Genomic DNA, 16,352 nt, shown 5'->3' with positions numbered 1-16,352 from the left:
AAGTGTCCCCCCCCCCCCCCCCTCCCCCCTTTCAAGTCTTAGCTGACAGGCTGCTCACCAAGTCATATTAAATGCTACAGGGCATCGTTTTTCCTCTCCACATGATATTTTTCTGAAGCCCTCTAAATATTGCAAACTCATTGATTTTATAAACATCAGCAGTTCTTTCAAGGTTGCTTAGGAAAGTGGTAACAGAGTAATAAAACCTCAGAAAAGAGATAGGCAAGCAGAGCAGTGCCTCTACAATACAGTTATATCAGCTGGAAACGAATCCACTGCTTATTATGTACCCTGGTATCTCATTTTAGGTGATACACTAGAATGTGAGCATGGAGACAGGGAAAGTCAGAGCAAGATGAGGAAACCTGTTTAACATAATTGCCTAAATCCCCTGTACAGTCCACTGAGAAAGGCAGGTCCCTCTGACAACCTATGAGGGTAAATTTGCTGTCTTTTGCTAGGTTTCCCCTCTCTCCGTTAAGTAGGGTAGAATCCAATGTCAGCACTCTTCTTCCAGTGCACAGCCCACTAGGTTGTTCATAAAGTACACAAAGACAATCTTGAAAGTATTTTCAAACAAATACGCCAGAACTCTTCTTTGAGAAATGGCTTCTGAAGATGAAAAGAGAACATTTTTAATAAGTTTCCAGAATAGCACATAATTTTTCACCTTGAGGTAGAACTAAACTTGAGTATTTACCACAATAACTTAAAATAATACTAATTACTAAGACAGGTAGATTAAAACCATTCTATTTTTGGTCCACCCTTGTCTTCAATACACTGGCCAATCATCACCTTTAAATGTGAGATTCCTTTTTTAAAAAAATTAAACTCTGCCACTTTACTTCCAACCATAATATTCTGACCAAGTTGTCACCCTCTCAAATGACATCTATCACTAGCACCAACCTTTATTCCTCGTTTGTTACATTTCCCTAAGAGCTTCTGTGTGCAATCTTCCATCCTGCCTGTTCATGCTTCAAAGGAACACCTTAAGGCTATCTAATCAGCTTAATTGTTTTCCTGCTAATGCTTTTGCCAAATAATACCTACAAAAATGTAATAAGTCTGCAGTTCTGCCAGGACTGCTCTCTATGAAACTGGTCAGTACTGTTTTACTGTTTTTCTTATCTGAACCTCTTTTACCTCTTGTTTCAATACCAGGTTGTAATAAAAACAAAATAAAAAAACCTGGATCAAGGACCACTGTGTGATACAGTAGTACCACCACAAATAATAATGATGACAAACTGTTACACGGTGGGAAAGAGAAGGAAGTGGAAGATGTACATGTTGTTTAAAGGACCAATGTGATCCTTGGATGTATATATGAGTAAAGAGAAACAAAAAAATTAGAGAAATCCCACAGCCAGCTTCATGCAAGAGCCTATACTGATATCTCATGTGAGACTTTCTAGGTTTTTTTTAATCTATAAAAAAAACAATCTTTCCCAAGTCATTGTTGTTTGCAAAACTCATTTAGTGGAAACACACAGTTTTCCTTCTCTTAGTTTTATCATCCTTTTATAGATTTAAAATGTTTTCTTAAATAACAATGTTGCTTGCACAGTATTTATTAGGCATTCAACACAAGTTCAATGAGAAAATATAAAGACCTAAACTGTTTGGTATCAAGCTGCGTAGAACTTGTATTTTGTAATTTTAAGTATTAATTCTTTCACATCTTCACTTTTTTAATAATACATCTTTTTTAAAAGATAAGCACAAATATTTCTACATCCGTTAGATATCTAGTTCAATTAGACATGATGCCTGTTCTAACAAACACTAATGTGGAAAGATCATTATAGCTGTATTGCCAGTATTCAAAAAATTCATAACAGTTTTTAATTGAAAAGACCATAATAACTAGCTTGCAATGGTAGCTGGCCATAAAGCAAATTAACAAAATCGGTAAAGGTTGACTCTTACTGCAGCATTCATAGGGTTTACAAATTCTTAGACTTTCTTAAAATTGTAACAGGCACTTAAAAGAAAATCTGTACAGCAATTTGTGTAAAAACAAATGAAGTTTGACAGGTAAGACAGATAAGAAGTCATATTCAACTTGTTCTCTTTCTAATGTTATCTGTCAAAAAACAAACAAACAAACCCCAAACCTCTACTACACCGTTATCTCTGTTGGCTTTTCAGAGTCTTTCAGATACTTAGAAATTGTGCCTAGGTGACCAACTCCCCACTTTGACAGGTATACCTCTTTCAGTACTTCTAGACAAACGTTTGAACAACACAGCTTCCCCTCCCCCATCATTCAGGAAGGGTATTTTACATATGAACACAGCAGCAAGCACAGGGTAAGTTTCCGGAGAAGCCAGAAGAGCTGACCCGAACGTATTAGACTCGTGAGCCTCCCTAGCATTACCAAGGGAAATCCCTCGTGAACTCCCCGCTAATGCATTTTACTCCTCTATTAGACTTGCACTGTGTTTTGTGCTGTAACAGTGTTGCTTGGCAATAGTGAAACGATCTGGCATAGGCTTTGCTAAGGAAAAAAAAAGGAAAAAGGAAAAAAAGGAAAAAGGAAAAAAAAGAAAAAGGAAAAAAAAAGGAAAAAGGAAAAAAAGGAAAAAGGAAAAAAAGGAAAAAGGAAAAAAAGGAAAAAGGAAAAAAAGGAAAAAGGAAAAAAAAGAAAAAGGAAAAAAAAAGGAAAAAGGAAAAAAAAGGAAAAAGGAAAAAAAAGGAAAAAGGAAAAAAAAGAAAAAGGAAAAAAAAAGGAAAAAGGAAAAAAAAGAAAAAGGAAAAAAAAAGGAAAAAGGAAAAAAAGGAAAAAGGAAAAAAAGGAAAAAGGAAAAAAAAGGAAAAAGGAAAAAAAAGAAAAAGGAAAAAAAAAGGAAAAAAAAAAGGAAAAAAAAAGGAAAAAGGAAAAAAAAGAAAAAGGAAAAAAAAAGGAAAAAGGAAAAAAAGGAAAAAGGAAAAAAAGGAAAAAGGAAAAAAAGGAAAAAGGAAAAAAAAGGAAAAAGGAAAAAAAGGAAAAAGGAAAAAAAGGAAAAAGGAAAAAAAGGAAAAAGGAAAAAAAAGAAAAAGGAAAAAAAAAGGAAAAAAAAAAAGGAAAAAAAAAGGAAAAAGGAAAAAAAAGGAAAAAGGAAAAAAAAGAAAAAGGAAAAAAAAAGGAAAAAGGACCATCACCTCAGCATAAAGCTAATTTAATTTCATACTATTAGATGTGATTTACTAAGGACAGATCAGGACAAGTTACTGTCAATATTGCACCACCAGCCATTATCAGTAAGCCTCAGCTGGGGATCAGGGTCCACCTGACTAGATGTTTGAAAGCAGTATTTCTCTTTGACCATCCTCTGGGAGTCGCACCTGTGAAGCCCTTCACAATCTCTGTGTCACTGTGATATTATAAAAGCAACACTGGTTTAAAAAAGAGATGAGGTTTTGATTTTGGAATTTCTTCACCTTGATACCTAAAACAATCTTCAATTTGATTTTTTTTTTTTTTCTCCTGGCAAATTACTGTTTCTTTTTTCTTTCAAATCTCTTTAAAATACTTAAATTACTTCAAAATGCTTAATTCAGCCATACACATCAGTCACGAGCCAGTTTTTTTGAGACTCATGTGAGTCAGAGGCTAATCTGCTCATAATCACCCCGAATACATAACTGATGTTGTGGACCTTTCTAGATTAAAGTTGCAAAATATTTCCATCACCTTTTGAACTGTAATCTTTTGGTAATGGTCAAAAGCTGCAACCACAGTGAGCCACAGGAATCCGAATGGGAAGGCAAGAGGGTACATCAGTTGTGCCCAGATCCTCATAACACCAAATTTGTTCTAAACCATTTTAAGTGATCCTAAGAAAGAGATCATGCTACAGAAAAGGACACATACACCAAGCAAAACCCTAATGGTTAGCAAAACTAGGAGATGACAGCACATGAGCAAAGCAAGAGACACCAGGGAGCAGGGTGTAAAATTCCTGCTGCAGACACAGCTGCACTTTGATCGCTATCCTGTCTCTGGTGGTTGCCCATCTCTAGTGCTTCTAAGGAAAGCAAACTACATCTCTGGAAAGCACTTACATTTCAGGGAGAAGCGGAGAGCTCTCCCTAACCCTTACAGCAACTGCCACAATCCCTGTAGCAAGAGAGTCAATGTGCTATAAATTTGATGGAAGGTGAGGTAAGAAAAAAAGGAAAAAAAGAATTAAGAGAAGCACATATAGGCTACACTTTTCCTCATGTACTGAAGCAGGAGAAAAGATTTACAGGAAAGAAATAGTTCACTCAAGAAGTAAAATCCATCCCTCCATAGAACAGCTTTTCATTAATTAAATCAGTGACTCTTGTCCTCAACTGGATCTGCTGTCACGCTGTGAGTCAACAGTACGTTAACTTAGACACAGCACCATATGAATGTGGGGTGGCCTACCTTTCAGATCACAGCTGTCTAACATCTGATCTGCTCAAAGCAAAAGATAAAGCGTATGGCTGAGATGGAAGACCAGAACATCTCAGAAATAAAACCTGTACTGTCACATCACTCAAGTGCAAGGATACCTCAACTTTCTTTGTCCTCCCACTGCTGCAGCTACGTATATTGTTGGGTGACAACACTGATTTGTTCAGGATCAGCTTTCCAACCATTTTTTAAATGGATATAAGAAGCAGCAAATCCCATCACCCACCAGTGAAACCACACCGAGTCAACATACAAGGATACCTACTAGAATACCTTTTATAAGCTACAAGATGTGTCAGAATAAAATTGCACTAACTAACAAAAAAAATGAGGTAGAGATGAGCTGAGCAATAAATCTTCAATTATCAAACCTATAGCTAGGTCTTATAGATTCAGACATTATAACAACTTTCTATTTCAGATTTATAATCTTAAATGATCCATCAGAAGTTTTTGTAACATACTCTAATGTCTCAGGTATATTTAAGTATAATGATTTTAAAGCCTGTCCATACTCTTAAAAAATGCTTGTCACCACGGTACTGTACATGGGTGATGCAAACAAGCCATTTCATACTGTACTCAAAAATGTAGGTCTGGATTTTGTAGATCCAGGAATGCAGCTGTGGACTCCAATTCCCTAGCTTCCTTTCTCACCTTCACCACAGATTTAATCCAGATTTCTCTTTTTTCCAAGGTGAAACTGGATGTTTTAAAACTTCATTCCAGATGAGCGGCTGTATAAAACAAATGCTCCTGGATCACAGTTTAAAAGCCAGTACCATTAGCTCTCATTTAAAGTGGCCAAGTTTAAAACACTCCCAAACTTACACATTACACAGACACAATTTATAACATGTTATACAAAATGCAGATTACACAGCTGATTGAGGGCTTCACAGTCCTAGTCTGCTTAGGGGTTTAAGGCTAGTACTAACTTAAAAGGGTTATTTGCATTTCCAGGGAAATTAGCGAAAAGAAAATTTCATTTGCAGTGAAATCAGAATAAACTAATTCATGACAAAAAAACAGCCAAAACCAAATGAGTTGGTGAATTACGAGAGAAACAAAAACACAGGTAAACAGTTTATAAGTAAGCATTCACAATTTCAATGAAATTGGAACGAATGAGTTTTATTTCCAAAGTCCTGCTTCCTTCTACTATCAGGCAATAAGGACCTATGATAACAATTCAAACTGCAAACATATGATCACGAATGACATTTCATGCAAACATGCTTTGCTGCTTTATGAACAGAAATACATTGGGAATACAAAATCTACAAAAGGCTGGAAAATTATAATATTTCAAAACTGGAGTCTAAAAAGAACAAACCATCTCTTTGTGTTGTTCTTATTTTTTCTATTTTTTAATAGAAGGAATGTTATATGCTTTGAATAAGCAATGCTGAAATGTAATGGTTGAAAACTGAAACACTTGGAAAGGAAGGCAGCATACTCTGCTGCTGCTTCATGATCATTATGTTGGGAAACTAACTGGCTCTTATAAGGACAAAAGGTTGCCCAAGATGCTGGCATGATTAAAGATGTGACCTAAGTGGACTCCCAGGAATATTTTCTGTCAACAAAGCCCCCAGAAGAGATCGAGCAAGAAAGGGTTGAGAGTTAAGCTGTTAGTTTTTAATTATGAATCAGATGTTGCCAGCACACAACCTTAAAATAATATTACCTGGTGTTTTTACTTCTGCTTCAGAAATTACATTAAAGATAGTATTAGAATTGGGCTATGCAGTGCATAGCACCTATTATACAAAACCATGTTCTGCAGGATTTTTTAACTCTATTTGCAGAGCTACCACAAACACTGGCTAGAATTATCAGAATACTCCAAACTGGGAGGAAAACGCAGTTAACAAATTTGATTTCATCTATACATTTTGTTTTAGTGTCAAACAGCCACCCATCACAAAATTAAATCATATAGTTAACCACGATATCTGCAGTATTTGTAGACTACTGAATCTTAATAGCTGCATACTCTAGAAATTGCCGTGAATTTGTACCGAAGATACTTTAAGGTAAATTCCTAGCAGATGGAACTTGGTTACAAAAGTAACACATGAGCTTTTAATAGCCAGCAGCAGAAGAAACAATGACAACAAAGTAACTTTAAGTCGAAACAAAACTACTAGATATAAGTTAAATCAACACAGTTTCCAATACAGAAGCCAGTACTGCTGCAGGAAAAGAAAAAAAAAAAATGCAAGAGGCTGGTGTTAAGTAATAAAACAAAAGTAATTTGAAAAATTGTCCAGGCAGTTGTTTCCACAGTTATTTTTAATGATTTGTGTCTGAAGAGTTGAACAAATTGCTCTAGTACTCTCTTTTAAATGCTTTTTTGCTTTGTTTTTAATCAGCTCTTCCAGCAAGACTGAGGAATAATTTGTCCCAAGACAAAATGTTTTGATAGTTTCTTTTCCACCTTGTGTTCTCTCACAGGCTCTCTCTCATTGGGTAAGATATTGAAAAGTCAGATTTAGGTGCCAGCACACAACCTTAAAATAATATTACCTGGTGTTTTTACTTCTGCTTCAGAAATTACATTAAAGATAGTATTAGAATTGGGCTATGCAGTGCATAGCACCTATTATACAAAACCATGTTCTGCAGGATTTTTTAACTCTATTTGCAGAGCTACCACAAACACTGGCTAGAATTATCAGAATACTCCAAACTGGGAGGAAAACGCAGTTAACAAATTTGATTTCATCTATACATTTTGTTTTAGTGTCAAACAGCCACCCATCACAAAATTAAATCATATAGTTAACCAGGATATCTGCAGTATTTGTAGACTACTGAATCTTAATAGCTGCATACTCTAGAAATTGCCGTGAATTTGTACCGAAGATACTTTAAGGTAAATTCCTAGCAGATGGAACTTGGTTACAAAAGTAACACATGAGCTTTTAATAGCCAGCAGCAGAAGAAACAATGACAACAAAGTAACTTTAAGTCGAAACAAAACTACTAGATATAAGTTAAATCAACACAGTTTCCAATACAGAAGCCAGTACTGCTGCAGGAAAAGAAAAAAAAAAAATGCAAGAGGCTGGTGTTAAGTAATAAAACAAAAGTAATTTGAAAAATTGTCCAGGCAGTTGTTTCCACAGTTATGTTAAATGATTTGTGTCTGAAGAGTTGAACAAATTGCTCTAGTCCTCTCTTTTAAATGCTTTTTTGCTTTGTTTTTAATCAGCTCTTCCAGCAAGACAGAGGAAAATTTGTCCCAAGACAAAATGTTTTGATAGTTTCTTTTCCACCTTGTGTTCTCTCACAGGCTCTCTCTCATTGGGTAAGATATTGAAAAGTCAGATTTAGGTAGAAAAATCTCATCTCACCTGAAAGTTGTTTTAGTGGAACTAACACATGATATATAAAAAGTTAAAATGTCAACTGAAAGAACACCTCTGAAAATAGAAAATAACCACATAATTTTGAGTAAAGTGCCTACTGTAGTCATAGTACATAATTTATTTCCCATTTGCAGTCAGCATTACTCTCAGTAAATAATGTCACCATTTAGGTAATTATCCTAATCTTCTGTCCATCTCCCTTTTCTCTGAAAAATACTGTGTTTTGTTTCTGAATAAATTATGTTATTGATTATTCTTTTAGAATATGTTTTTAATCTTGATCTATATGGCAGCAGCTGTAGTCATATACAAACTTTGGGACAATAAAATTTCAGTACAATCTGTTTTAGTTTCCTAAGTAAAATATGCTATTCTTTTAATTTATACAGTTACTTGACTGGATACATGCAAATATTTCCATATCTTATTAATTTAAAGCTTGAAAACTAAATATTCCATGAGCCGCACAACAAACCAAAAACCACCTAATTTCCTCTTCCCTGACAGTTATTAAAATGCCAGAAGTCAAACATTTTTTCATCCTAATTCAGGGGCACTGCTAGCAGTTCTGAGTAGAAGCATGAGTTTCTCAGTGACCACCTTCTCTTATTGTGATATATATTTTCATGAATAACTTCTTAGGCTAAATTTATTCCGGCCAATACAGCATTTGTCCTCAACTCTCCAAGATGGAAAAAAGAAAGAACAACAAACAAAACAACACAACAACAACAACCACCACCACCACCCACCAAAAACCAAAGAGATGGAGGAGCCATCTCTCTCACTCGACGGGAATTCAGCATTGTCTGAAAAGTTACTTACATTGTCAACCCAGATGAATAAAATTTTGCTACGATATTTTGTGTTCTAAGATGAAATATGTTATAGAAAGTTTTCAGTCAGGCTGCTTGCAAAATTAATGATGCTCACTGACTGGAGAAAATAGTTACAGAAGCACAGAAAAGGAAAGTAAAAGAAAGATAAAGCCAATTGACTAGGGGAAGACTGCTTCAAAAAGCTGGGAAACAATATAAAAGTGACTAACAGAGAGCAACAAAGCCCTTTGCAAGGAGTAAAGCATTAGTACTTATCACAACTACCTCCCTTGCATGAAAAGCCACAAATATGTCTCCAGAGGAACACGGGCAAGCTAGACCTCAAGCCTCTGCTGAAATGAAAGGCTGGTTTGAAGATCCTCTTTTCTAAGACTACTTCTGAACAGCTCAAGAACAACACTTGCTCTGCTTTCAGAAGTGGGATTTAACAGAAAAGCTTATATAACCCCTGAGAAATAAAAATAAGCAATACTGTAACCATCTCTTTTTCTTAAGCACAATTTATCTTGAAGAAATGAAAGCAGGGTAAACAAACAAACAACTATTAAACAACAGCTCTTTTCTGAGTCACCTAAATATTATTTGTTTCCAACTAAGAATGATGATGCTTTGTAGTGTTGTGTGCTTAACAAAGAAATACGAGGATCTGTGAAACACTGGCTTATCTATATCAAACACATCTCAACCAAAGGAACATAGTAGTCACAATCTGACTGCAGTGTCACTAATTGCTGGATTACTAATTCAAGGATCACGCTGGAAGGTGTTCAAAAATGTCCACAGTGACTGCTAGTTCAGGAGAGCTTACTTGAGTTTTAAGCCTTCAAACATAGTACTGTTTAGTGATATCTCAATTTTCGTTAGCTTAGATATTCATTAGTTTTAAAAAATGTGAGTTTATTTGTTGAGATATCACTGAGGAGTAAGTAAATCAATGAGGAAAACTCACAAAATGTGATAGGCCAAAGAGGAAACTAAAAGGGCTAAAAAAGTACCTGGAAAGTGTCTTACAAAGAACGGTAAAGCTGATAGCAAAAAGTTCTGAAAAGTCACTCAAAATCAGGAAGCCAGCTAGAAAAGTGGCAGGATCACTTGGTGACAAGGTGTGAAAGGGACACTCATTGGTAAGTCCATAGCAGAGGAAATAAATGAGATCTTTGTCAGCCCTCACTGCTGAAGACATGAGGGAGAGAGCTCAGAAGAGCTAGATTAGTTAGAAGAAAACACCTGGGAGGTGTCATGCCAATTAGGTAAGTTACATACTTGCACACCACCATGACCAGATGGCTTTCACCCCTCAGTTCTCAAGGAACACAAATGGGAAATTATGTTAAATGGCAGGCTAAGGTGCATCAAGGAACGTTATAAAGAACTACTGTGCCAGAGTGCAAGTCCCATCTCAAAAATGGATCTCAAGGGGATCCTCACAGGGACCACAGACCAGCAAGTCTGATTTCCATCCCTGGTAAGATGGCAGACTCTAATAACAAAGAATAAGACCACTGAGCACATGCATTAACAGCTTGGTGGGAAAGAGTCAGCGTGGCCTCTGTAAAGGGAAATCCACTTTGTTAGCTTGCTGGAGGGCTATGAGGGTGTCAGTGAGCACATGGACAAAGGGAATCCTGTGGCAAAATATATACAGATCTTCCAAAATTCTTTGGCAAGTATCCCCACCATAGTCCATTCAGGAAAATTAAGTTGCCAAGGGATTGGAAGAAAGGTCCTTTTATGAACTGAAACCTGGTGAAAGGAGAGGCGAGAGCTTAGTGATCACTTTTCAGATAGGGGAGAACCATCAGCAAGTCCTCTAGGGGCAGGTTTTGAGATCACTTTTATTCAGAATCTCTTATCAATGACCTGGAGAAGGGATGAACAATAAATATTTAAGTTTTCTGATGATACTGAGCTCTCTGAATTATTCAAATGTCATGCTACATATAAAGACTACAGTGTCTGGCCTACTTCAGTATTTTAAGAAAAGAAAAAAAGAAAAAACAAAGAAAACTTCTCTCAAGATCAGTTCTTAGTGTGCCAATTAATGTCTCATTCATGGTGCCTTCCCCCACTGCCCTCCCTCTCCCTGGTTCTCCTCTCAGTCACAGACTCCACACATGTGCAGGAAGGTCAAATGAAGAGAGAATAGCACAGCATAGATTCAAGGAGTTATTCTCATCTCTCCCAGTTTTCCTTTTGGAACCATCAGATATGCACTGGACGTAAAAACAGAAGCATGTACTAAATGAGATAGATTCCCCCCTCCAAGTATTAATGAGTAATAATATCTGAACATGTACAAGTAAACAGCCTGGTATATAAAAAGATAAGAAGTGCTAGGCATAAACAGCAGCATGAAAAGCAAGTGGAGCAACCTAGCGAAGAAACTTGAACTTGATGCAGAACAAACAACAGAAAATTCAAACAGTGAAGCAAAGGGGAGAAATTACACTGTCAAAGGAAATTTCCTAGTTTTCAGCATCACTAACCAAACAGAAAGAAGGGCCAAAGAGGAGCCAATAGCTTGAATCAGGACTCAAGATAGTAATAAAAGTAAAGAGGGTCATGTTTTAAGTCCATCATAAGCCAACAATAAAGAGCACTACCATTTTAGCATCTACAACAGACTTAGTGCTAGCCATTGAGTTTATGGATATGAAGTTGAATGTCGAGACAGAATGAAACAAGATTGACTGACACAGTTTGTCAGTATTGCAGTCAGTGTTAATAGACTCCAGTAAAACTTCATGTACACAAATCCAATTTGAGATTAAAAATGTATATATTATTTCTAGTGAGTTAAGTTCATAATTTAGGAATGTGACAGGATACTATTATTAAACACAAACCAACATGCAACCATTTAATGAGCATTTGATTTCCAATGAGAGATTACCTCGTGTATAGACTTAACTTCTAGCTGCTCTACAGTGCCACGTAATAAGGTTAAAGCCATTAGATCTCATACAACATGGGTCATACATCTGGTAGCCCATAAATCTGCCTCTCTCCTTCCCTCCTGTATACAGCCTTCTATACAGTATTTATTTCCAGTTCAAATGAAGTCTTTCTTTTCAACAGTTTACATTCAGATTACCTAAAGCTGTAGCATAAGGACCATGGCTGAGAGTTCTGCTTCTCTGGCTTAATATAACTGTATTTATAATTAAGGTCAACTTTATACAAATAAGCAACAGAACTGCCTTGGGAGGCAGGTCAAGCCTGCAGAATGAACTCCCATAAGATCAACACAAACTTCTACATATTCAGTCCCAAGTTCAAAGCACTGTTCTTTTGACCTTGCTTTCATTAATGCAAAAAAAGATAAACATATATCAGCATGTAACAATTTAAAAACTGTTCCACATGCTTTTTTCCCCTAGGGGAAAGGAGATGAGAGATAATAAGACACACATGACATTTGTCACAGCCACTTAATGCACTTAAAGCCTACAGATGCCATTGCGGTGAGGGCAGTATAGAGAAGCCAAATATGGTCCTGTGAAAGAAGATGTGAATAGACAGAAACCACGGTCTAACAATGACAGGAATAAAGAGAAACAGCACAGGAAATACAATACAAAATGGTTGTGACACAAACAGAGAGCAAACAAAAACAAAACCAGAAAAAGAAACCCATACCTTGTAAACAGTGAATTTATGTGAGGTGAAAGCAAACCTAATTCTGCCTCTTACGGAGAGATTGATAGAGGCTTCTCTAAGCAGCAAGCAACAGAAAAGGGAAGCAGGTTAAGTGCACAGAGCACAAGTTCACTGTATAAATGCACTCCTTCACATAGTGATTCAAAAGCCAGTTATATCAGGCTACTTAACTCTGTGGAACTGAACTCCCAGCTTCTTCACCAACTCTAGGCTGCATCAAAAGCATCACTAAGAAGAATCTCTGAGGTTATCATTTCAACATATTGCCAGCTGCAATGCACAAAAGGACAGGAATCAAATTCATTTTCTCGAATGAAAGTAATGGGTAAGGAATAAAAACCTAAGAATTTTCTGCCAACAGAAACTTTCCTCATCTGCTATTAATTGCAAAATTCTCATTCCCCTCTGCAACTTAGTAGTATTTGTTAGAACTGTTGCTTGATGCTCCAATAAAAAGCTTGCCCCCCAGCTAAGGTCGGTCAAATACTCCTCTCCAAAACCACAGAAACACCCCAGCATTAGATTATTAGCATGAGGACAAGAACATAATACATTAAACTTAGGGTAATTAAACTTTTTCACTCCTTTCTAGAGTAAAAAATCCCCCAGCTATATTTATTCTGGTCACTTATGAGATCACCAGGATAGGACAAATGAGGAGATAAGCTGTTAACAGCAAAAATTATCCAGCAAATTTCTTGCTCAGCTGTACGGTTTTTCTTCTCGTTCATCAAGACTGGGAAGTAGTCAGTGGTGAATCAGGGTGGCAGTGGGGAGACAGCCTTGATACTGTGCAAGCAGGGTTCAGCAACAGCCAAAACACTGGTGTGTTATCAACACTTCCAGCCACAAATGCAAAGCACAGCCCCATAGGGGCTGTTATGAAGAAAGTTGACTCCTTCCCTGCCAGGCCCAGTACAGACATAAACAAAAAATACATATAGCTTCTCCAAGGGCAATGAAGTCTCCTCACACCAATGCTTTCCACAGCCAGTCCATTTCTGGAAATTTTGTTCTCTTCTTCTGTCCGGCATTATTCTTACAGACCTTTATCTGTGGTTTTATTTGATTGTAGAGCTCCTTTAACGTCTTCCTCAGGATAAGAAACTAATATAGCTCAGATGCCCTAAACTATAACTATTACGTTTATATTATTATAACAACTAAAATCCAAATTGTCTTGGGTACAAAACTAAAGCAGTCCAAATCCCTTTGTTTCTCCTTAAAGCAAGGTAATAACTTCATCAGAAATAGAATTTATCATGCTGATTTCCTTTTGGACATCAACAGTACAAAAAAGTTAATGAGAATTTCTGGCAATTTCTGATTCTATTCTGATATGCAGGTATTAGCTGTCAGTATTTCACATCACAGTAAAAAAAAAAAAAAAAAATCAAGCCTTCATCCAACAGACCCAATCATTCCTTCAAAATGTCTGTCTTGACTAACTAGCAAGTCCTAAAAGTCTGTCTTAGTCAGTGAAAGAGGAACTCTCCCCCGCTACTCGTTTTCATTCCGAGAACATTTGTCCCATTATGCCAGAGGTACTCATGTACTGTTTTGAAAGATTTAGACAATGTTATTTTAAAGTAGACATAAGAAGTGTAGACTTCTCCATGCTTCTATATAGCTTCTCATAAATTCAGGTAGAATTTTCAGACAAGATACTTCATTCAATGGACTAGAGAAATCACACCTACTGTGACTCAGATACTGTTAAAGAGAAATATATGCTCTATGACCTTGAGGATCCACCTTCTAAGCATGTGGCTGAGTGTCAGATTTAGATCTTTACTGAATATGTAAAGGTTTAGAACAGGGGGGGGTAAAAGGACTGATTATACACCTTCACCCACAAAAACGCACTCAGTTATCTTCTAAGAACAATGCATAGCTTTGAATTATACAGTTAAAGGACCTAGAGACGCATTTCTGTTTTGAGAAACAGTCAGAAGATAAAGGTGATGCAAGACACCAGTGGCATGAACTGGAAGACAAACTACTACAGAATGACATTTACAACTGAGTTTATCATCTTCATAAAAGTTTGTACCATAAAAGTTTAAAATCAGTCCCCTCCCCTCCAGAGCTCTTAGGAAACACAAAAATAAATTCATGGCTAGATCTATTCCCATGGATAGCAACTGGTATGGCATTGAAGAAAGCAACTTGGAAGCAGAGCCGTTCTTTATTACCAGCATCTAAGATGTACATTTAAACAAATGGCTGTTTTGCAGTGGAAACTGAGCAGGGGGGCACGGAAAGAGTACTTATTTTGCTCAAAAGCATCTGCTTCTATTTCTCCTCTTCTACGTCAGTGACACTCCCTCACTGAATACCCTTGGAATTAGTAACAATGAATGTATTCTCCTGTGTTGTTTTCTTACTGGGCATTCAAGCCTCTTTTTTTTTTCCCTTGGTGTGCTGTTCACTCAGGATCTTCTCACACAGTTGTTTTCAAAAGCCACTGTTTAGGAGTAGTGCTTAAACATAGCAAATATTCTTATTAGCAAACAATTTCGAATCCACTGCTTATCACAGTCACATACAGTATTTTACCAAGATGGAACAAAAGATTTAGCCAAAGATCATATCAGTAAGAGATAAACTACATGGTGGTATTGATAAGACTTTGCTTATTAAATGGCAGTTAGAGTAGAAATAGTTCTATCTTTAACATCTCTGTCCTCATTTTTATGACTTACTCTTTCAAAAGGCTTCATAGCTCTTTCTATAAAATAAGGCTGTCTAAAAAAAGTTAAACTAAAAAAAATATAGCTTTTTTTCATCAGAGGTGTCTTGCAGCAGGTGGACCTAGGCTCAAAGAAAGCTATTTAACAAACATGAATGAATTCCTCACAACCAACGTATTCTGCAAGCCCCACAAATTTCAATTGTGGACTAAGTTTTCCTTTAGCTTCTAAACAGAAGATAGCAGAATGCAAATCTCAGCAGGAACATGAAAGGCTGCCTAACTGCAGGACTGGGCGCGTATTAAAACAGGCTTTCCTCTGTAAATCAGGAGTCATTCTGAACATGGAAAAAAATCTCCTCTCATGCCACGGTGGTGATTAGTGGTCTCTCTTTTCAGAAACCTTACAACCAGAAGTGTTCTTTTAGCTGTAATGCAGAGCTAGGCTGAAAACCAAGCAGTCCAGAGAGCTTCTGTACAGGAGGAAAGAACTGGTGTAAATTCAGAAAGGCTCTCTTGGAGTGGCAAAGAAGAGTTTTTACTCAGGTATCTTTGTAGTACGGCAGCAATTGCCATTCCTACTCTTTTGTATGTCACCTCTTTGATTTAGTTCGGAGTTCACCACGTAACTGCTTTAATCACAGGTGATGACTAAGAAGCACAGCTGGGCCATTTCAAAAAGAGACACTTGTCAAAGGAAATAAAAAAAATTATCAATGAATGAGGATGAACTTTCAAAAAACACCATATGTAAACTAAAATACAAAACAACACACCTCAAGGAAGGCTATGGAAACTTTCTGAATAGCACTGTTCTTGTTTAAATGGACACTTCACTCTTCCCAGGAAGTACTATATTGTATCAGTATTGCAAGATGACAGCATAGGCTATACTCATTATTGCTCAGTGTTTATAAGCTACTTTGAAAACTAATAGTGCCATTACCTATAAACTACATTTGATATTGTGCTTCAAAAACTCTTCCACAAATTGTGCAGTATTTGGCTGTTTATAACACTGTAGAAGAATAATTATGCGTAACTTAACAGGCTGCCCACAGCGTAAGTAAGATCAGCTCCTTAACAGGCTTAACTCATGTACTGGCTTCTTCATAGAATCATAGAATCAATGAGGGTGGAAAAAGACCTCTAAGATCATCGAGTCCAACCGTCAACCCAACACCACCATGTCCATTAAACCATGTCCCTAAGTGCCTCATCTACTCGTCTTTTAAATACCTCCAGGGATGGGGACTCAACCACTTCCCTGGGCAGCCTGGTCCAGTGTTTCACCACTCTTTCAGTAAAGACATTTTTCCTCATGTCCAATCTAAACCTCCCCTGGCGCAACT

At 36.8% G+C, this 16,352-nt stretch overlaps 1 protein-coding gene across 1 annotated transcript in view; it reads right to left on the bottom strand.

Moving 5' to 3' along the window:
• The window catches only part of NBAS (neuroblastoma amplified sequence), a 219,080-nt gene that overhangs the window by 82,860 nt on the left and 119,868 nt on the right, over window positions 1–16,352 (bottom strand). The window lies entirely within an intron of this gene.

Source organism: Aptenodytes forsteri, unplaced genomic scaffold (genome assembly GCF_000699145.1).
Source record: "Aptenodytes forsteri isolate BGI_AS27 unplaced genomic scaffold, ASM69914v1 Scaffold94, whole genome shotgun sequence".
NCBI lineage: Eukaryota > Metazoa > Chordata > Aves > Sphenisciformes > Spheniscidae > Aptenodytes > Aptenodytes forsteri.
This window is presented reverse-complemented; position numbering and strand designations above follow the sequence as displayed.